The sequence below is a fragment of the Canis lupus genome, chromosome 13 (assembly GCF_048164855.1).
Source record: "Canis lupus baileyi chromosome 13, mCanLup2.hap1, whole genome shotgun sequence".
NCBI lineage: Eukaryota > Metazoa > Chordata > Mammalia > Carnivora > Canidae > Canis > Canis lupus.
Genome location: NC_132850.1, coordinates 31,928,339 through 31,952,029, shown reverse-complemented (window position 1 = coordinate 31,952,029; position 23,691 = coordinate 31,928,339). Strand labels below are relative to the sequence as shown.

At 41.6% G+C, this 23,691-nt stretch overlaps 1 protein-coding gene across 5 annotated transcripts in view; it reads left to right on the top strand.

The window, feature by feature from the left end:
- The first annotated feature begins 660 nt into the window (after positions 1-660).
- Positions 661-23,691, top strand: part of ATP2B1 (ATPase plasma membrane Ca2+ transporting 1) — a 128,474-nt gene continuing 105,443 nt past the window's right edge. For 4 of the 5 annotated variants that reach the window (XR_012005785.1, XM_072773034.1, XM_072773032.1 and 1 more), the window contains exon 1: positions 661-818. The gene's annotated coding sequence lies outside the window, so the exon portion shown is untranslated. Of the gene's footprint in view, positions 819-1,314; positions 1,445-23,691 lie in introns of those variants that run through there. The other variant, XM_072773033.1, reaches the window with a different exon arrangement.

Here is a 23,691-nt window from a genome sequence, read left to right as displayed (position 1 = left end):
ACTGCCGCCGGCCGGCGAGTCCGGTGCACCGCGGAGCGCGGACGCGGCGAGCGGGCGGCCCGGGACCCGCGCGGGCCGGGAGCGCTCGCCCTCGCCCTCGCCCTCGCCCTCGCCCTCGCGCGGCGGCCCGGCTCCCGGGCTCCCGGGCTCCCGGGCTCCCGGGCTCCCGGGCTCCCGAGGGGCGCCGGCCGACGAGCGCCCGCGTCCGCCCGCCCGCAGCCCGCCGGCTCCGCGCCGGGACGGCAGCTGGGACGGCCGCAGTACCCGCCCCGCGCCGGGCCGCCCCCGCCTCCCCCGCCGCCCCTCCCCCGCCGCGATACGTCATGGAAACACGGACGTCAGAGCCCCTCGGCCAATCGCGGGCCACGGCAGGAGGAAAGGAGCGCGCGGGAGGGGGCGGGGGCAGCGGCGCGGCGCGGCTCCCCGGGAGGAAGGGAGGGAGGGAGGGGCGCGTGGGGGCGCGAGGCCCCCGCCCCTCGCTCCGGACACCCTTTCCCGACCGCGCGGCAAGTTCTCCTCGCCGGGCGCGCGCTCGCCAGCCGGGGCCGCGCTCGCCGGATCCTCCCCTTAAACGCCCTCTCCGCGGCGCTCGGCTCCCAGCGCCCGGCCGAGCCGCGCTTCCTCGGCGCGCGCGCGCTTGCCCGCCCCCAGGCTCCCCGCGGGCTGCGTCACGTGACCGCGCCCAGCCAAGGCGGCAGCGGCGGCGGCGCGAGCTTCGGCGGCGGCGGCGGCGGCAGTGGCAGCGGGAGCAGCTGCGCCGCCAGCGTGGAGCGGGCGGCGTGTGGGTGTGGAAGGAAGGGAGCGCCAGACCGGAACGGGTGAGCGTTCACCTCCCCCTGCCTGCCCCGGCCGTCCTGCGGGCCGCCCGGTGCACACGGGGGCCCCTGCCCCGGGGCTCTGCGCATCCCCCCTCGTGCTCGGCCGTGCGCTCGCGGGTGGCCGCGGGGCTCTCGGAGGGCGCCGCACCCCGCCCGCCGCCGCCGCCGCCGCCGCTGCCGCCGCCGCCGCTGCGGACGGCGGCGTGAGGCTGGCGGAGCTGCCCGTGCTGAGCGCGGCGCGCCCTGTGTGCGGCTCTGCGGAGCCGAGGAGGCGGGTCCTGCGGGGACGCGGGCGGCCACTCGGCGGCTGCCGGGCTCTGGGCGGGGGCCGGGCTGGGCGCCGCCTCCTCCGCCGCCGCCGCCGCCTCCTCGCGGTGCAGCGTGAGTAGGGAGCCCCGGCTGGTGGACGCCGAGCCTCTGGGCTCCGCGGCCGCCCCGTCCCCGAGGTGCAGCCGCTCCTCCGCGTGGCGCCCCGAGCCCCGCGAGGCGGCTGCGGGCGGGCGGACGACCGAGCCCCGGTTCTCCGAGCTCCGCGCTGCCCCTCGGCGCTCCCGCCCGGCCCCCCGACCCCCCTGCAGCCTCCCCTGCCTCCCCCCCTCGGAAAATGGTTCCTGCTGCCGGGCGAGGTGAGTGGCGGCTGCCGGCCGCCCGCGGCGGCGGCGGCGGCGGCGGCGGGTCGGGTCACCTGCGGGGGAGGCCGGGGCGCGGCGGCCGGGGTCCTGACCGCCGGGTGCCCCGCGGACTGCGGCGCGGTCGGGAGAAGTTGGCGGGGGCGTTCGGGGCGCCTCCCGCAGGTTGGCTCCCGCCGCGCCCGCCCCGGGCGCTCGGAAAGGTGAGCGGCTTCCTCGGCGCCGGTCCGGCCGCGGGGCTCCGTGTCTACACCCGCCGCTGCTCCGCGTGCCCCGGCCGTCTCGGCCGCGCCGGAGCCCATCGTGCCGCCGGCCGCCCCCGCCCCGGCGCGTGGTGACCTTGAGGGCAGCGGTGCCCGGCGCTGTGTCCCCGCGCCCCGGGAGGGTCACCCTCTAATCCCCAGCTCCGGCCCCGCGGACGCCCGGCGGGCTGCGGGCGGGGGCCCCGGGCGGCCCCTGGCCGCGGCTGCTGGATGGATGCGTTGTCACCCCGGACGGTGCTTCCGCGGGAGTTAGGGAGCCGCCTGCCCCCCCCCCGCCCCCGGCGTCTCCTGCCTGGCCCCCCAGGATGTGCACGGTTGCTTCCGACTCGGATTTCTGGACTTAGTTTAAAAGGAAAGAGCAGCGCCGCCGCCACGGAACACCGTGCGTCCTCCGCCCGCTCCTGGCCGGGGTCGAGAGGAGAGAGCCGCATTCCGGTTGCGGGGGCGGGGGGCGCGCTCCCTCGGTCCGGTCCTGCGGGCGGCCCTGGCGGCCGAGCTGGTGAGCGACCCTGCCTCGGCGCCGCGGCCGCCGGGCCGGGCTCCGTGCGCGTTTCATTCACCAGTTTCTGCGGGACTCGGGCGCTGGGGGTGCTCGCATCCCGGGGCGGCGGGGCGGCGGGGCCGGGCGGCGCGGGGGGCAGGGCGCGGGGGGCAGGGCGCGGGGGCGGGCGGGGGGCTCTAAATCTAGGAGCGCTGGACCCGACGCCACACGCCTATTTTTTGCCTTTGCCTGGGCTTCGAGCGCAGCGAGCAATCACCCCTGGCTGTTCTGCATGCTACTTTTCTGGGTTTATTAATAATCTAATGGCTCCTGTCGGTATCGATTGCTGTTCACGATGAATTAGTTATACGGATGTTTTTTTTCCTTTTTTTTTTTTCATACGTGTGTAGGTATATGCATGTGTCCGGATTGTCTGTCTTTCAACATGGAAGCCTTTGTTGTGTTTTAACCTCCCCCACCTGAGGACAGCCTTATTTTAAAATAAAGCTCTTGCTCAACGTGGGTGTATTTTATAATAAGAAGTACTTTTAAGGATCTGCTTTGTGAGAGGCTGTCCTGGAGCAGAGGGTGTGTAACCCTTTGGATGGTGGCCCACGTGAGTCAGGAGAGGGCCTTCACCGCTTGCCCTGCCGCTAGCCTGCCTTCCCCAGGCGCTCCCTGTCCTTGTGTGTGGCAGAGGCGGATTGGGGGAATTAGAGGGATTGGAGGAGAATCTGCTTTTTGTACTTGTGCGTTTCATTTGGGTACTCCCCCTCCCTTTTTATCTTTTTCATCCCGGTGAGTTCAAATTTGAAGTAGATTAAGAAACGTCTTTCTTAGAAGAAGTCTTAAAAAAAATTAAAAAAAAAAAATCTAGTGTGTGAAATGGGCTTATTCAGCCATGATTTCAGGGGGACGTTTTAGTTTCTACCTTGCGTTGGATGAGACAGTTAAATTGCTGTAATTAAGGGTGGATCTCTGTCCTGATTTTGGTTTGGGTGTAACTGCAAAGATCTTTGAAAAGTAACTGTTATTTCCTACCATATAGTCTGCAAAAGTGAGTCACAATCGGCGGGTGAGTTGAGGACAGAGCGCCACCTTTAATTTAAAAAATTTCGTGATTTTTTTTTTTTTTTTATTAAAATGTAAAAATTCAGTGTACGCCTTCCTGATTTTCATGACAGCGGCTATCGCTATGACATCCCCATTTGGACGTATAAAGTGAAATGGTCTTTTTCTGTATTAATGGGGGATTCCTCCAATTATATGGGAGATCTTGGTTTTTTTTATTGAAGCTTGAGATTTAATGTAGGATTTTGAGAGGAGGTGAGAAACTAGTTTTGATTTGTGCTTATGATAATAGGAGTAATAGTCTGGACCTACTTAGGAAGAGAAATAAGGAAATAGCTGCATTATAAATAGATATTTAAATCCAGCTATAGCCACTAAATCAAGGTACCTACCAGCATGATAGTAGTTTTACCCTTTGTTTGTTTTTACCTTATGTGCTATTGACAGATTCTACAGGAAGCCTGCAAAAAATCTGTGAAATTATTAACCTTGAGTAAGGTTATATAGTAGGGTTTTTTTTTTTTTTTTCCATCTTCCAACAGCTTGTCTTTTATGGTTTTACTGTGAGTTCTACAATTACTTGTTTTTAAATGACACAAATGAGGGGCTTCCAGCAGGAGTACTTCTATTCGAACTTAGTAAAGACCATGTTGGGAAAAGTGGTTTCTATATATGGCTCCTCTCAAATGCATCTCATACAAAAATAAATGGAGTTTTTAATGCTTAGAAGATAAATGCTGTAGTGACAGCTGAATTGGTGAGATTTCCTTCCTTGCCCACTTGTTCACTCCTGTCCCTCTCTCTTCCAAACCAAAAATTCAAGGTACACTCTCTTTAGGCACAGGATACTGTTTGATAATTGTGACTGTGGATGTGACATGAAGAAACCAAGATTTAGCTCTCAAGGAATGAATGAATGAATGAATGAATGGATGAATGAAGTGTCCAAGTTACTAGTTTACTGCTCGCAAGGTATTATTGCCCATTTATATGCATTTAGGTTTTAATTGAACACTTGTAATTTCTTCATATATAAAATTTCTTTGGATGTAAAGCATAAGCTATTAAGCTGTAGGTGCTTTATTAAATTAAAATTGAATAAAACATTTACTTGAGATGAAGAGTAGCTTAGGCTTTTTTTAGTCTGTAATATGGCACCATGTTAGGACATTATATGAGCAATTAGGGTGATGTATGCAGAGTAATTCTACATTGTTATGCATCATTTGATAGAATCTTTGATTTGGGGGTTAAATTTACTGAATGCCTTTTCTGAAAGACATCCGTTGTGAATGAAGCATTCTCTTTCCATGTGCACTGAGTTGTATAGGTCAACAGGTTTTAAGAGGAAAGGACAATTACAACTATCAGTCTTTTATGTACAACCAAAGAAGTATTTACCTCTTTTTTTTTTGCATCTACATGCAGTTGAAATTGGTTGTTTTCACTTTATAATTCTTGAATTTTGTAATGAATGAGCAAAACAATAAAGAAGTAAAGATCAGGAAGCAGAAACTTAATTAAATTTTTGCACCTTAGTTAAGACCTTACTTGCCCAGTTGGAGGGGAATATTATTTTCTAGTAGGTGTCCTAATATATAAAAGGGTACTTGTGAGTAGCTTACTTTGGGATGTATAGAATCTGTGGTAACACTGAAGGCAGATGATTCAGTAGTTACGGGAAAACTTTTTTAAAGATGAAAAGACTTTTAAAAGATTTATTTTTTAGCTTTTACAAATGTTTTACATAAATGCATTGTTTTGTTAAACGACTATTATGGCAATTGTCAAATATGAGAAAGAATACTTCTTGACTAGTGTTGACAATTGTCAATTGGTGGCCCATCTGATTTCATTTCTATCTTTATGCATGAGATCTGTTAGAAACGGGGACATTTCACAGGTAACCGAAGTGAAATTCATGTGTATTTTATTTGTAATTTACAAGAATACACAACAATGTCCAATATCTAATGGAACCTGAAAGGTAATTTTTATGTTTTTCATTGTTTCTGTAATAGTCTGTTTTCCAGCAGGCTCCTAAAGATACGTGTCTCTCAACTTTTGCTCTCTTAGTAATAATACTTTTGGTTTATAAAGTGCTGTACAATACTTCAGAATATGTCACATACTACCTCATTTGAGTCTCACAATAAATAGTCCTGTGTGATGAGTAAAATAGAGAAGTTGTGCCTTGTGCCTTCCCCCACTCATCCCAGATAGGTAAAATGATTTGTTTAGGCCCTAAGGTCACAGAGCTAGCAGCCGGATTAGCCAGAACTGGACTCTAGGTGGCTTCTTGTTTTTGCTCCATTGCTCTTTCCATAATACATGTTTTTATGTACGTCTGTGAAAGTTATGTAAGTTTATGAAAAATCAGTTTCTGACCAGAGTAAATTTAATACTGGACTATAAACAGATTTATTTGGGTTTAGCTTTGTAAATATAATCTACTGCTCATATTTGGCATAATGTAAACAGTTCATACCCTGATTTACTTATTAAGAGCCGAGTAAAATGAATTTGAACATATTTGAAGTACTGTATTTTTTTTTTTTTTAATATTGTAGATTGGATTGTTTTTAAGTAAGGAATTTTGTTTTCAAAGACCTGTTGGTCTTTGAAATGGTTGGGGGTGTCTTAAATCATGTGTCAAAAATAAGATGGCCTATACTAAAAGTTTCTTCTTTTAATTCCTGCTATAATTTTTTTAAATGCACTTGTTTTTCTGCCAAACATATGTATTACATAAATCTTTTTGAAATGTTAATTTGTAATGACACTTAATTTACAAAGGTCCCAAAGGAGGAGATTTTAGTTCCTGAAATTCAAAAGCCTTTTATAAATCTCACTTCACCATTAGTGTGCCTGAGGATCACCTGGGGGAGTTACTGAAAGTGTAGATTCCCTGGCATTGCCCCTGCAGTTCTGATTCAGCAGATTTGGGGCGGGGCCCAGCAGTCTGCATTTTGAGAAACATGTTAAATTTATAACTAGAGTCAAGTTATATAGTAGAGATGCCTTAATAATATTGTTGATTTATTTGACTTTGAATATTGCAGAGTTAGTGCTTTCATGTAGTTTTGACTCTTGTAGCCAAGTTTGACTTGTGGACCTGGTGGTTTTTGTGACAGTTGTAAACCTGATAAATTGAAAATATTTTTGTTATCTGTGTTCACTGTTTTCTCTCAGAAGATCCATCTGTGGTTATTTATTAAGTTACTTATCAGGCATTGTAAACTCCTAGACAAAGAATGTTCTTCTCTTTTTGTTTTCATGCCCTCCTGTCTGCCATTTCCAAGTGATTTGAACATGTGGACTTATTTTGGTAAAAATAATGCATATTATGTTAGTACAGCGCTGAATATCTGTGCTTTAGTCTAGCTCTTATTTTTTGTTAGGAGGAAAAGCTTTGGATGTTTCTTCAAACTAAAAGGACATAAATTTGTGGATAAGTAGTAGTCCTTACGAATTTCAGTTAACAGCAGATTAGTGCCTAATGATTTTTCAATAATATTAATGATGTAAGGCTAATTGATAATTTACTATTCTATGCATTAAAACAGAAGTTACTAATTTTTACTAACAAGCTAAATAACAGTTTGTATGACAATTAACTATAAGGTCCAGTTGACTGACGTAAACTGGTTTGACTTTTTAAACTTTTTATCTAATACTATATACCACGTATGAATTATTTTCTATTTAAGACCAGTCTTAAAATAGGAGTTTTTGCTTCATTATAACAGTGAGTAGCCTGTTTCTGCATTTAAAATGCATTTTAATAATGAAATTAATTTCAAAGTAAACCCATTTCAAGACTGTGTTGAACATTTTTTTTGTTGTTTGTTCCAAAAGCTTTGGCTTGTTGGCTGTGCTTTAGGATATATTTAGGAATCATGGGTTATAATTTACAAATGACTATGGAAATCGAAACTAATGAAAGTTTTTGGCAGAGAGAGATCCAGACAAACTATGGGTAAACTTTTCACCATATTCTTTCGGAACATTTTTTATCAAATTTTTCCTGGGATACTGTTAACTATTTTAAACAATATGCAGTGTTTTTAGCTAATTCTTTGGCAAAAATATTATTTGGTATTTCTAAGCGCAATAACTTCCAACAATATGGGATCTCAACTTCTAGGATAGCTGCTTTGTAATAATATTACTGTCACCTGGGCCTCTGGGGGAAAGAATAAAGATAGTTTTGAATGGACCAGTGCTTGCTTACATTGTGAAATCTGAGATTATACTGCCTAACTGTAAACTGGTATGACTACTGTAAAGACCTGGTAACTTTAGAAGGAATAGTTATATTTTCTGCAAAATAGATCTTCAAAAGGATTTTATTATTTAGAAGATGCTTTTTAAATAACTTGGTTATTATTAACAGTGTGGATTTATTGTTCATTGTACTAACTCCGTGAATTTGTCCCAGAAGGATATTAAACAGTCTTTTACTCTCAAAATCCTCAGATCTGCTGCTTTAATCTGTCTTTCATATTTGTGCCAGAACTTTATTTTTGTTTTTAAATAGCTTTCCTGCTGTCATTTCTTCAGTAAAACTTTGAATGGCTCCTCATTTTTCTCTTTATCAACATGCAGCTTTACTCTGAAGGCCATTTATAAAGTCGTTCTTATTTTCCGAAGTGCTTAGAACACTGACTTTTAAGAAATGTTAATAAGGAGTCTTTTAGGGGAAGAGGGACAAACCAAAATCCCAAGATTGCTGGTTTATGCAGTTTTCCTGGTCGGTTCTTCTCCCATCCTTTAATCTGCTAATATGGACAGAATCTATGTAAATGTGTTTAATGCTTTGCTCCCTTCACACAATCCGTTTTAGTGGATCATCCCACTTGTTACTTTTCTATATTACTTAACAGTTTCACCACACCCTGGAGGGGGTGCTGTTCACATAGGTCAAACTATAAATCCTGTTTCCTGGAGGTGAGAGCAGTGCTGCAGTAACTTAGTGCTGGCGATTGCCCACTGCGTGACAATCATAAAGTCTTATGTAGTCTTCTGTATACGCTCTTCTCATTCCCTTTGCTGTGACTTCATTATGGTTTTCCTCTCACCTGATAAGACCCTTGCTCTTGCCTAAGTGTTTCCATCCTTCAAAACTCAGCAGTAGTCTACCTTCCTCAGTCATCACTCATTAACTTCCTGTCTTGAATTTTTCTGTATTTGTAGTCTGGGTCATACACTTCCATTTATTATAAATTGCTTTTTTGTCATTAATTTCATTTGGAGATAATATAGAGGAGTTGAGATAAGACCGTGGGTTCCTTAGGATATATAGGACTTTTCTAGCAAATGTCCAGTCAGTGTTTTTTGGCATTTTTGATTTAGGACTTAGATATTGCGTGGCTTGCCTTGTTAAGGTGAAACAGATAAGGATGAGGAATTTTTGTGTGTGTGTGAATTTCTGAAGTCTTTTTATTTACCTTTGCAGTTTTAACCTAGATGGACTCCTAGGATAACCTGTTTTACTTTTGGAAGACAGCTGTACTTCGCAGAATGTTGCTAGAACAGTAGAATTTAGCTTCTATATAGGAAGTCTTCCATTTCTTTCCTTAAGATTTTATTTATTTATTCATGGGAGACACAGAGAGGCAGGGACATAGAGGGAGAAGCAGGCTCCCCACGGGGAGCCCGATGTGGGACTCGATCCTGGGACTCTAGGGTCATGACCTGAGCTGAAGGCAGACGCTCAACCACTGAGTCACCCAGGCATCCCAGCCTTCCATTTCTTAATTTCAGTTCAGTATTTAATTTTTCTTTTAGGTTTTATTCTTACTGTAATGAATCATTATACTACCTAAAATTTGTATCTTAAAATGACCAATTTCATTTTTCTGTTCTGTGACATCTTTCATCAGGATGAAAGTTCTTAAGATGTGTTTGTTGATCTGTAGTTCATTAGCATATTGCATGAGGTAAGATGCCATAATTTGAAGCATGTATTATGGTTTAAAATTTAAATTATGATTTTCTTATTTTTGCTCTTTATTAGAAATACTGTTGGAGGGGCGCCTGGGTGACTTAGTGGTTGAGTATCCGCCTTCAGCTCAGGTCATGATCCCCCAGTCTGGGGACGGAATCCCGCATCAGGGTCCCCACGGGGAGCCTGCTTCTCCCTCTGCCTATGTCTCTGCCCCCCCCCCCCCCCCCCCCCCCCCCCCCCCGTCTCTCATGAATAAAAAAATCTTTTTTTTTCTTTCTTTTTTTTTTAAAGAAATACCGTGGGAGTGAAGTTCTTAAATGTGTTGCTGCAGGTTCTAATTTTTCCAAGAGAAGGTTCTTTTCCATGAACTGAGAATGAACTCTTTGCTTATGACCTGGTGCAGGATCATTGTAGGCATCAGGAAGAAGCATAGGTATATGGTCTCTGTTGAAGTTTAAAGCATAGTATAATGTGGTTATTTTTTTGTCTTTAGGACAAGAAAGGAAAGCCTGTGCTTGACTTCATCATTTATGTTCAATGGTCATGTAATACTTGAGTTGTAATTTCAAACATTCAAGCAATTGATGATTTATATAGATGTAGCATATAAGCTGTTATATTAACACTTGAGAAAAGTTGCTCTCCAGAGCTCATTCATTTTCCAGTGATTGTTCTTCTAGCCCTTGTAAACCGTATAGACTTAATTGTTGGTAAAGTTAGTATTTTAGAAGGAATTATAAGACTTGCTTCTACTTTAACATGGCGATAGTAATACTAAAATTGCTGATCAAAAGAGGAGCGTGGAATGGTTTTGACAGTGGAAAAAAAAATCTGTGAAGGCAGAAATCAATGAAACTAGTAAATGTTGAGGGACATCTGAATGGCTGAGTGGTTGAGCATCTGCCTTCAGCTCAGGGCGTGATCCTGGGATCTGGGATCGAGTCCTGCATGGGGCTCCCTGTGAGGGGCCTGCTTCTCCCTCTGCCTATGTCTCTGCCTCTTTCTGTGTCTTGTCGCTCATGAAAAAATAAATAAATCTTAAAAAAAAAAAAAAACTAGTAAATGTTGAAATGGGTAAGGGCATCATCTTTTTCTGCTGGGACACGTGGATGACATTGGCACATACTCCGTGCTGCCCTGCTACTACCTAGAGTTATGCGTAATTTTCAGTTTCTTTCCCATAATTCTTTCTTCCTCACTTACACCTAAAATCAAGTGAGTGATGTTTGAAGTACTCTTTGTTTAAAAAGTGAATCACAAACCAGGGTCTTTTGACAGTCCTGACAACACCATAGTGGAGAACTATAGAGTGAAAGGGCGACGGTGCAAGTAAAGGACAAAATACAGGGAAGGTCAGACAGTGACATGGGAAAGAGGAGAGGATGGCAAGGTCTAGGAAAGGGAGATCCCCTAGCATCAACCTCTCAGAATGTCTGGTATCAAAAACAAACATGAATCAGGCAACCCTTCTCTGGGTGCGGAGTGGATTTAGGGTAAAGTTTCAATTCACCTGCCTTTGGCTTAAACTCCACTATATGTAATTGAATGCTGGAACTTACCTGATCCACTTTTGCCTCTGGACCTCTTGCTTCCTCACTCCTTTTGCTTGGGTTACCCGTCTTTCTTGGAGCCTGTGTGTCTTTATGTTATGATACTCCTATGTCGTTGTGGTATGTGTGACTGAACGTGAAAATTTCTGATTTGGGTTTTTGCTCTGTGATGTTAAGATTTCTCCAGATTTAAATTTGAGTTTTATCTTCACCAGTAAAAAGCCAAGTGACCTTGGATATATCACTGGGTGTTCTTATTACCTCCCCCAAAAGTACAAAATATAAGATCAAGGAGTTTTATTAACTGTTTCTCTTGGAAGTTTTGACTTAAAAATTTTTTTAAAAGATTTTATTTATTTATTCATGGGAGACACAGAGAGAGAGAGAGGCAGAGACACAGGCAGACTCTTCCTGCGGGGAGCCTGTTGTGGGACTTGATCTCAGGACCCTGGGATCATGCCCTGAGCTGAAGGCAGACACTCAACCACTGAGCCACGGAGATGCCCCAACTTAAAACATTTTTTTCGACTGTTGTAGGTGTCTCCCCACTCTGCCCTGAATTTTCAGCCATTTAATTCTTTATTCTTTAAGCTTTGCCTTCTAATGATTTTTTAACTAGCTTATCATCATTTGATGTTTCATCTGTGTATACTGTGTTTCATTCATGAAAATAGTTTAGCTTTTCAATATATATATATATTTCTAAGACTTCTACTTAAAGAAGTGGAATTTAACTGCATTTAATTCTGCTCCCTACCAAAAATATACTAAAATGTGAGAATGTGTGAGTTTACATATTAATGTTAAGATTCCCAGCCTTCGTCCCTCTCTTAGCTTTCAGGCTTTTGGCCAGAGTTGAAGTCTCTTCTCTGAGGACTCTGACCAGCTCAGGGGAAAGGACCTGAAGATTCTGGAATTGGCTCTCTGTGCGTGTGAGTGGTTTGTCCAAAAAAAGTCTGGGTGACCCAGGTCGCTCAGCGGTTTAGCGCCGCCTTCAGCCCAGGGCCTGATCCTGGAGTCCCGGGATCGAGGTCTGCTCCCTGTGTGGAGCTTGCTTCTCCCTCTGCCTGTGTCTCTGCCTCTCTCTGTGTGTCTCTCTCATTAATAAATAAATAAAAATCTTAAAAGGTCCCAGTCTGATCCCCTATAGTGAACTCCATAGAAAGTTCCACATGTAAGTTGAGAACTCCTATTTAGTTTATTTAAAGTCCTATTTGTTTCTTTCATAGTTAAAAAAAAAAATACAGCTGTATTGAGTGATAGACATATGGTAAAATGTTCATATTTAAAGTTAAAAATTGATATGTATTTTGCAGTGAAAAATAATCACTGTGGTTAGGTTCCCTAACCCTAAAATTCCCCTAAAATTTTTCTTGTGCCCTTTTGTAATCTTCCCTCCCTTCCCCTTTTCTATGTCCTTCCTTGTTTCACCAGGCAACCACTCATCTGCCCTCTGTCATAGATTAATTTGAATTTTCTAGAATTTTCTTGTACATGGAAATCATGCAGTATGTGCTATTTTGGGGTGTTTTAATTTGGCATAGTTACTTGAAATTCACCAATGCTGCATATATTAAGAGTTCAATTTCTGTTATTGGTGATAAGGATTTGCTTGTATGGATATACCACAATATGTTTACCCATTTACCTGTTGATGGACATTTTGGGTTCCAGTCACATATAGTGTCCATTCAGATCTTTGTTCACTTTTTGTGATTAGGTTGTTGGCCTTTCTTGAGTTGTAGATTCTTTGTTCTAGAAACTACTGTTTTTTTATGTTCTAGATAAAGTTCTTTGGGAAACACTTTTGTTTGTATTGGGAGTGGGAGGAAGAATGGTGTAGATAGCCACTGATACCACCTGAAAGTGAGCTGTAGCACTGGCAGGATTATTCGTGGAGATGGACTTAGGGACTAAAACAAACAACACCTACCTATTCCCCATTCCCTCTCAGTGGAGAATGGAGTAGGGAAACTAAAAGAGATGCTAAAAAAAAAAAAAAAAAAAAAAAAAGCCTTATAGAACTGTTTTTCTATTTTTTTTTTTTAATTTTTATTTATTTATGATAGTCACAGAGAGAGAGAGAGAGGCAGAGACACAGGCAGAGGGAGAAGCAGGCTCCATGCACCGGGAGCCTGACGTGGGAGTCGATCCTGGGTCTCCAGGATCGCGCCCTGGGCCAAAGGCAGGCGCTAAACCACTGCGCCACCCAGGGATCCCTAGAACTGTTTTTCTAAATGAATGTTATTCACATAGTCATTTGTTAAGACTGAAAGTGAATACATTTATGGACTAAGTTTGTATGTGTGGATAGCCCAGGTATGCCACCTGTAATTCAGTTCTTGTGTCTGTTTATGGTCTTGTGCAACTTAGTTGCAGAATTCAATATTACTTTGGGTAAAAGAATCAATTTTCACAAAAAAACGTAAGTGAACAATGTGGACTTGACTGAAAATAAAACAGTCCACAATGACACAAGGGCCTTTATTTCTTCTGCAAGTCTTCCTCTGCAAGTTCAAATTCCTTTATTATGTTCCTCATTCCTTTATTATTAACAGGTGGTTGCCATCTTTGGTTTCTTGAGTTTCCTTAGATCCTCCACACCACCACCACCACCACCACTACTGCACCTCCACTCTTCCACACACACCCCAAGCAACTCCTAAAAACCTACAAAGACATTTTTCCCCAAATAATTTTATAGAGTGCTCTCCCTGATAAGAGTCTGGTACGTGATTTCTCCATTTCTTCATCTGGATAAATATATGTTCTGCTTGGTGTTGAGAGTACAATCTCCTGGAATGTTGACTTGTGAGAGACACTTTAATAAGTCTGTTAAGGAGTACACTCTTGTAGGTGTGTCTTAAGAATGAACCATATTTCAAAATTTACTCCCTTAATTAATTTCCTGTCTTCCCATTGAGGAACTTGATATTTGAATTTCTTCCTTGATATTTGACTGTATTTTTTCCTTTTGCTCTTTCTGTGAAGGAAGTAGAATCTGGGGGAGAGATAGGAATCATTTCTTAAGAGATGTTAGAATTCAGAGAGGAAAAACTAACATTCTTTTGCCAAGGTCCCAAGGACCAGCTCCAAAACACAGTAGTGACTTTGACTTAGATAAAGGGAATTTACAATTATTGAATAAAGTGAATACCTGTGTAATTAATTGCTTTCTACCCACCAAGTATTCTACACAATTTATAAGCATTAATCTGTTTAAATGCATGGGTTCTGTGGAATTTTGGGATGAGATAATTCACTCCTGAAAATGAAAAGGGTTATTAATGGTTTTAAAGGGAAACATAAAATACAGTGACTTACATAACTTTAACCAACTTAAGATGTAATAATAACAGGGGATCCCTGGGTGGCTCAGCGGTTTAGCGCCTGCCTTTGGCCCAGGGCGCGATCATGGAGTCCCGGGATCGAGTCCCACGTTGGGCTCCCGGCATGGAGCCTGCTTCTCCCTCCTTCTGTGTCTCTGCCCCTCTCTCTCTCTCTCTCTCTCAAATAAATAAATAAATAAATAAATAAATAAATCTTTAAGGGAAAAAAAAAAGATGTAATAACACTGAGGTATAATGTCTGGGGAATATAGACCAATGTAAAAATGAAACAGAATCACTCATGATCCTACCTCTGTTTATTTTTGATCCTTTAAAAAATTTGTACACCTATTAACATGCTTGAGATAATGTAGGTATAGTTGTATGCTTTTAAAAAACAGGGGATCCCTGGGTGGCGCAGCGGTTTGGCGCCTGCCTTTGGCTCAGGGCGTGATCCTGGAGACCCGGGATCGAATCCCACGTCAGGCTCCCGGTGCATGGAGCCTGCTTCTCCCTCTGCCTGTGTCTCTGCCTCTCTCTCTCTCTCTCTCTCTCTCTGTGACTGTCATAAATAAATAAAAATTTAAAAAAAAAAAAAAATAAAAAAATAAAAAATAAAAAACTATCATTTTCTCATGTCATTTTTTCCATTCATATCATTTTAATGACTGTGATACTCCATTGTATGGCTAATTTCCTTGTTATTAGATATCTGGGTTTTAAATTTTTCTCTTATGTTAAATAATTCTCCAGTAAACATCTTTATCTTCATCCATGATTATATCCTTTGTAATTACTGGGTTTAAAGGAGTTTGGTAGTTTGTTATCTCTTCATTAAAATTTTTCTTCCAGCCTTCTTTCTGTGAGGCTGGTTGTTAGGTATTTGGGATTCTCTGTCTTTTCTTGCTATACATACAGTTTATGCCATTCACTCCCAGGTTTTTGCTTTACGTTTTGAAGTTCTCATAGTGCTTTTAAAAATTCACATTTTGTTGTTTACTTGTTTAACACCTCTGTGTGATGTTCAGTTTGAGAGCGGGAACTGTTAATCTTCCTATCGCTCGCCCCTGGCACAGTGCCTTATACCTGTGAGGTTCATAATGACTCTTGAATGAACATCTTGTGTCTAGTCTTAAGCTTGAATCCACTGACGTTGGGCTCCAGTAAAATGCTTCTTTTGTCTGTCTTTAGAAACTGTAATGTGCTTGTGGTAAGAATTTATCACAAGACACTATTTCTTTTAAGTTTGGCTAAATAATATGTCAGCTGAATGACACTGTTGATGATGAGAAATACTCTGTTATAACCATACTATATATAAATTTAATTCTTTCTGTAACGGTTCTGCTATCCTTACTGTTAAGAGTAGGGTAGATAGATTTTACTAAGTGGAATAGAGTACTTAGAAGCCCATAGAAATAGAGGTCACTTCTATTTTTCTAAAATGCTTGTTTACCGATTAATGTATCTTTTTTTAAGCAGAGGAGAAAACTATATAAGTAAGTTTTAAGTGGGAATGTATGTTAATACCCAGCAGTGGAAGTTCTGGTAGTAGTGTTTATAAAATAAAACCTTGGAGTTTTGGGAAGGTGTCCTAACAGGCTCTGGTTATGACATTGTAGCTAAACTTTTTTTTTTTTTTTTTAAATTCTCAGACTTTGAGTGGAAAATTTAAGATTTTGGATGAATATACTCTTTCAGAACATATTTTTGTGATCCCTGTGCTAAATAGTACCAACTGTGACCTGTCAAGAAGAGACACCGTTATGCAGAGCTTTAGATCGGCCTCAGTCCATGTCCAGTGTTCTTTCTTGGTTTCTTTTTTTATGTGGTGATTCATCAGGTGCTGTGTGCTTCCAAGGAACCCATGTAAGTGTGTGCACATGTCCCCTTCGTGGTCTTTAATCTCTTCCTATAATGAATGGGGATAGATTGTTTCCAGTTATTCTTATTTAAAGAAGAAAGACATTTTAGAGTCAGCTGTCACGTTTTTGGAACTCCATAGTTTTGCTACCACCGTGAGCTATTTTTAGAACTCTGGATAGTGATCTCTGTCCTTCTGTCACTATTATTTTTGGAGGTTTTTTTGAGTTGTGCCGAGCTCTGCTTGTAATTCCACATACGGCCAAGGTAGAGAGCCAGGCTATCAGTTTTGGGTTGTGTCATAATCCTGGACTTGCCCTTACAGTCTCTGTTCCTGATGGATATCTGTGGATTCAAATTAAATGTTTTACTAAGGGAGGCTGTGTTGGTGAAGGTCTTTGTCCTGAGAAGAGGGAAAACTTTTTTGAAGAGATTTTTTTTGGCCATGCCTCTCCAATGTATTCAACACCTGGTAACCCCATGAGGCAGATGCCCAAAGGAGTCAAAAAGGAAGAAATTTGGAGTGGTTTTGGGAGGTCTAGAGAGATTATAGTTTAGCTAGGGATTATAGTTTAGCTGAAAGCTGTATGTGTACAGAAAGGATTTGGGAGTCCTCAAAAGATGCTAGATTATGGTGGCCTTGAGAACTTTAAGATGATAGCTACAGAAGTGGGATGTGATAGAGGAGGAAAAATAGGGCAGATTAGTTGATTATAGCTTTTTAACATTTAGTAGCTATACATCTTTCTATATATGTATTTGAATATTAAAAGCAGGTGTTATTTTTTCTCTTCAGGACTACCTCTTAATTACTTAAAAAAGTGGTAGGTGTAAAATGATAAAATGTACCAAAGTACCTATATCCTGGCATTTTATAATGTCAAGGTCGGTGAATAATGGCAGTCTTGTTGTGGAATGCAAATCACTGGACTAATTGCTATCTGGAATGCCTCTGAGAGGGGAAGGAATGAAAGAGGAAGGAGACTAGAAGAATGGGGAGAGGTGTGGAGTAATTTCCCTCCTAGCCTGAAGGCTATTATTTATCTGGCTTCCTGAACCATGTAAAACAAGTGGAGAACCAGGAAATTGGCAGAAAAGTCCTCTTAGAAGCCAGAAGTCCATGCATCAAAACTCTCAGTGCCTCACTTCACTTCTAGGTGTTTAATAGGTGTGTTCTTTAACATTTTAAATTATTCCTGTAACATTTTGATAACTGGTTTCCTGGCACACTGAAGATGAGAGCAAAATTGGAGAAACTGGAAAGATGGTTCAGAGGCAGGCTGCTGCCAGTATTACAGGAAAGAATTGAAAATTGACTTCTGACAATAAATAAGGAGATTTTTAAGATCAAAGATAACAATTCACCAAACTTAGGAAAAAAACAGTCATAGAGAATTTGGTTCAAAAACAATAGCTCTGTGCTACTCGTCTCGTCGGGACTATTTATTTTTTTAAGATTTTATTTATGTGAGCGTGAGAGAGATCACACAGGAAGAGGGAGAAGCAGACGCACTGAGCAGTGAGCCCAATGCAGGGCTCGATCCCAGGACCCTGAGATCATGACCTGAGCTGAAGGCAGACACTTAACCGACTGAGCCACCCAGGCGCCCCCGGACTAGTTGTCTTTTAGGACTCCTCGCGAAACTCCTTTGTGAATTCTTCCCAACCTGTCCAAAAAATTAGCTACTGCTTTCCTGGCACTTACTGAATTCCCTGGTGTCCAAGTGAGACTGTGAGCCCTCTGCTGCCCCATCGTTGCTGTCACCACAATCACCAGCAGTCATACTCATACAGCACTTGTTACTATATTACCCACTCGCCCAGTCTGCTCATTATTCTGTGACATACTTTGTACATCGGGCTCGCCTTGCCTCAGTTCCTCACATTACAAAATAACTACTCTTCCTTCAGGGCACTTTAGTTCATTCTTTGATGAAGCATTGCCCCAGCCTCCCTAGGCAAGGTCCTTTCCATGTTGGTTGCCATTACTTTGTTTTAAGTAAATATTTTCTTGATTCTGAAACATGGGTTAGGAAATAAATTGATTTAATAATAATTGTGGGGAGTAAAATGAAAAATACACAGAAACTCTTTTACTAACTGACGTGAGCATATTATAGGAATATTCCACTTTCTTCAATAAAGAAAAATTTGAGTCCAAGCCTTTTCTGAGTTACAAGTCATGTAAATCGTTTTAGCCATTGCTTAAGAATAACAAACAACATGGTGGGGCGCCTGGATGGCTCAGTCAGTTAAGCATCTGACTCTTGGTTTCCCCTCAAGTCATGATCTTAGGGTGGTGAGATGGAGCCTGTTGGGTCCCTTGATGGGCGTGGAGCCTATTTATGATATTCTCTCTCTAAAAATTAATAAATAAACAAATAACATGGTAACATGTTGCTTTTTATAACCTCTGTTCTGAGATCTTAGCCTCCTTGACATCTTGCAGTTGACTTGTAACTTTGAAACTTAGTGAAGTATATAGGTTTTGTTCGCATTTCCTATTGTTTAAACTCAATTTCATAACGGTCTTTAAGTTTTTAAAAAATTTTTTGGTTCTTCATGTAGTAGTAACTTGGAGTGCTAATGCATAAAAAAAGAAACATTACCCTTTGCTTTGATAACTGTGTGATTTTTCTGAGAGGTGGCAAATTCTGATCCTTTTAATTGCCCTGCCTGGTGTGTGAAAAGCAATCTGTATACACTAGCTTTTGGTTTCAGTGTTACTTTTTAATTACAGATATTTGAAATATTTTTTCAAAACAAAAATTAGGGACTCAAATTCCCATCAATTCAATGTGGAAAAAAGGGTAGAATTATCTTTTTTATAGGCTAAAAATGCTGGGAAGTGGAAAGAATGATTCCTGAAATATATTTGAGCCAGGAAAATATGGCATTTCTAAAATATTATTTATTATCTGTATCTGTTTGCAAGTTCATAGACAGAGTTCTTCAAGGGAATGAGGTCTAGATTGATTCATTCCCAACACCTAGTACCTGCCACATTATAGGTCTTAAAAAAAATGAGCAGTACTCCTCAGTGATTACTTGCTAGTTTAATTATGTTTGACTGTAGAGTTGTCCAAGATAATTTTGTGGTATGTTGTTGGAAGCTTTTATGTAAAATATTTAAAGTTTTTTTTTGTCTTTCTAAGGTTAAGTTTCAGCTTAGGGCAAGTATCTTAAAGCTGATATTGCTGCATAAATAAGGGGCTTTAACGTGAAGTGTGTGAGTACCCAGTAACAGTTACGGACTTCAGACCACTGCCTTAGTTAAAGAAAATGGACTTACTGGCTTAATATTTGAGGCCATGAACATAAAGCATCTGATTTTCTTTTATAGTTAGGATAGATTATGTCAGAAGCATGTAGCAGTCGGTCTGTGTAGGAGCCCTCCGAGTCAGGTAATGGTAGGTAGAGACATGAGTCCATTTACCTGGCCAGATGCTGATGGCCAGGAAGATATGTGGGCCCTGCATATCTCCCTAGGCCTCCCCCTTTCTGCTATAATACACTCTTGGGCCTCTGACTTGTTACTAGAAGTTTAAAGTGATGTCAAGAGGTACATTTTTTTTTTCTTGGAATTAAAATGTTCTTGGATGAATCTTGAAGTGCTTATATATTTACCTAAGGTTTGATGAAAAATGTATAAGAGCCTAGGGATTTGGTATATTCTTACTCTAAATATTGACTGCAAAAGCCAAAGTTAAGTCTAGTTTGCTTAGGTTGTGGAAAGGTTGTGTCACACATTTAAAGTGACAAACAATGAAGTCATGATATCATCTTGACCTTAATAGGACAATTTATGCTTCCAGCAGTAGTAGTAGGAGGAAAGAATAATTGTTGATGAAATGTGGTATTTCAGATGCTATCTGAGGGGGGAAAGTTAAGGTGTGTAGTAGAAAAAACATTAACACTCAAGATCCAAGAAATTGCTGATGTCAAAACTTGTAAGTGATAAATTGTTTAAAAACATGTTTACTAATTTTTTAAAAAAGCATAATTCTATTGAATTTATCTCACAAGTGTGAACAACCCATTTAGGCTTAGGATGTTGACATTCTGAACTGATCCTGGAAATTCCATGTTAACAAAATATCTGTCACAGACACTTGCCTCAGTATACAACAGTTTCCTTGAGCCATCCACCTTATTAATGAAACTTATTTACAAAATTATTCTTGATGAAAGATCTTTATTTGCTGCTTTTGAGGATATTTTCTTTGAAAAGTGACGTAGGCTCTAAAGGAAATTTCAGAATAAGACTGTACGAGATGTTTTTAGCATTGGCAGCCTTATTAGGATGAGATAAGGCTATTAAGTATTGGTATAAAAATAAGTAGTATGTGTTATATGTAGTTTGATAATATCAGTTATTAATTTATAGGCATACTGAATAGTAAGCAGCATCTAGGGCAGGGTCTGGATTTATTAGATGTCCAGTAAATGCTTGCTAGAAAGAATCCAAGTATTTAGAAAGTTCATAACTAGAATTTCTATCCATTTTATGCTTACACTATAGAAAGTCAAGTAGTCAATAAGAATTTAATTCAAAAAGTGAATTCCAGGCTTGTTTGTCATTGGATCAGTTCAAATTCAGTGCAGACTATCACAACATCTGTATTTATACTATTCTATAATGGCATTTAATATTTAGAATACATTTGCCTAGCTTCTGTATGCATAATACTGTGTACACTGTGCATAAGAAAGGATAGGAGATGAAGATGCAACTCAAAATAAGTATCTCCTGAACTGATTTATGAAAAGCTGAGTAAGGTAGATGAATTGAAGTACTAATATAGCAGAGTAATAGGTGAGGATTAAAATTATGTTGTGCTAAGCATAGTTTCAAGTACTACACTGGGTCCTGGGGTCAATATTGGATAAGGCAGGTAGCCTCTGCCCTGTATATATGCAAACTTCTTGTTCCTCCACGTATTTATTGAAAATAGTGATGCTAAATGAGCAAGATTTAGGATGAAATGCTTTCATGAACTTGAGTGGTCCAGAGCTTGACCTCTGACTTCTGATCCTTGTAGGTCACTTCCCTATTCTGCAGTTTGTAACAGTTGGCAGAAACTCATGTCAATCTCCGAATATTTTATAACCTTAAAAATTTGTGCAACTAATAGGCTTTAACTGTTCCCTTATAGTTCACTCAGTTATCCTCAGTAATGAAGACTAACATAAAATGAGACCTCAGTGGTTGAAGGAAAGAAAATGCTAGAAGTTCCTCTGGTACAAGGAACAGACAAAGACCTTGTATGAGGGCCTCCTCTTCTCCTTGGGTTAGATTGTTGCCAAAGATTTTGATCTAATGATGTCTAACGTATAATGAGGTGGGTACTTATATAGGTGCTTTGCAATTGGTCAGCAGTATGGTCCTTGTTTTCCTTTACTTATTTGGAAGAAGAAGAGTGTTCTTATATGTTTTGGACTTTTTGTTTTTTAACACATCTGACTTAGTATTCTGCATGTGACTAAATTGATGGAATGATCTTGCATGCACTATATGAGTTTTGCCTTCTTATTTTGACATCTTTTGAGTGGATTCCAGATATGTGAAGCATGTTTTTGTTTAAACATTGTAAAAGCAAGTATTATAATTTATAAAATCTAGCAAATTAAATTGCTGGATAACTTTTCTTTCAATCCCTTATTTAAATTTATCCCCCCAATGCTAATATTTTCCTCTTAGCAAATAGGGTATGTGGGATAAAACTTAACATTTCTTTTATTCAGGTGCCCCAGTTTCATAGTTTTTACCATCAATTCTTCATCAGATCATGTACTGAGTTAAATTTATGCTTTCCCAAGAATACTTGGAATATATTTTTAAAAGGGATCTCATTTATAAACTTGACTGCCTCTTTAAATTGGAGCAGAAATTATCTCATTAAATAAATATTCAGGTTAAGTTCTAATTAATGAGAGTTTTATCTCATTTTAGAAAGGTATTTTGTGTGGTAGTATCTTTTCAGGAAAATGATGTTAGTATTCAGAAGAGACTGGGTGATTAGATTGACCACTTCCTTGGCCACTACTCAGTATGTTCAAATAGTCTAATTTGTATTTCTAGAAAACATAAGTAACCCCAACAGATATAATGTTAAAGTAATCATGGTTGTATGGTAGAGACAGGTGTATGTTTTTATTTGGATGTCCAGTTGTTTTCTCTTAGTATATATGCAGCCACAATAGTGGCACTTACTGTCAGTTTAGCTGATGTAAATTCGCTATGTGCATCTATGCACTCACACATCACACACTTGGAACACCAAATCCTTCCCAATCATGTAGTTCCGTGTTCGAATTGAACACAAATATGCTGTGCACCCATGTAGGTGTAGTAAAGCACGTGGAAAAGGCCTGTTCCTGTAGAGTGTTCGTTCTTAGGCTGGTTAGGTTGTTTATGAATGTGATCGGTTAGCTAATGTTCCTTTTATTACATGTCAGTAGTTCTTAATAAAGAATGTACTCAATGTAGCACCATTTTTGCTAACATATCCTTTTAGGAGATTATATGGAAGGTTTAATTATGTGTTCCATTACGTTGGATAAAAGAGGAAATACAGTTGTGGTTTTTTTTTTTTTTTTATACCCTTAACTACAAGCTAAAAGTGAATGTGCTCAAAAGTGTATTAGTTACCTGGCATTCAGGGGTAGAAGAAGGAACAAGAGAACGGGGTCTAGTAAAAGAGTAGACCAAAGTTCAACTGGCATGGATGGAAGCCACACCATTTTGTACTTGGAAATAGACTTCTGTTTTTTTGTTTTGTTTTGTTTTGTTTTTTAAAGATTTTATTTATTTATTCATGATAGACATAGAGAGAGAGGCAGAGACACAGGCAGAGGGAGAGGCAGGCTCCATGCCGGGAGCCCAACGTGGGACTCGATCCTGGGACTCCAGGATCGCGCCCTGGGCCAAAGGCAGGTGCTAAACCACTGAGCCACCCAGGCGTCCCCTAGACTTCTATTTTTTAAATTTATTTTTAATTTTTTAAAGATTTTATTTATTCATGAGAGACATGGAGAGAGACAGAGAGAGGCAGAGACACAGGCAGAAGGAGAAGCAGGATCCATGCAGGGAGCCTGGCGTGGGACTAGATCCAGGGTCGCCAGGATCAGGCCCAGGGCTGAAGGCAGCGCTTAACCGCTGAGCCACCCAGGCTGCCCGGAAATAGACTTCTAACAACTTAAGCTGGTATATGCTTCTGGTTTATTTTCTCAAGGGAGTTTGGGTATAAAATCCTTATCATCTAAAAAGGGTGAATGATTGAGTTGAAAAACGAGTTTTATAGATGCTTAAGGGAATTTCAGAGAATTTCCTTTTAACAGTAGCCAGTGTTTTCATTTCATACCTAGAGAGAAAAAGCATTAAAATTAAATATCGTTTGAAGTAAAAAGGGAATATGTTAGTTTGCTAGGGCTGCTGTAACAAAATGCCACAGGCCAAGATAACTTACAAAACAGAATTTTTTTTCTTTCCCTCAAAGTTCTGGATGCTGGAAGTCCGAGATCAAGGTGTTAGCAGGTTTGGTTTTCTCCTGAGGCCTTTCTTAGTTTGTAGCTAGTTGACTTGTGTCCTCGTGTGGCTTTTTCTCTGTGCTCACATCCCTGATGTCTATTCCCCTTATAAGGACATCAGTCCTATTGGAATAGATTCCCACCTTTATGACCTTATTTAATCTTAATTACCTCTTTAAAAGCCCTGTCTCCAAAGGCTGTGTCACA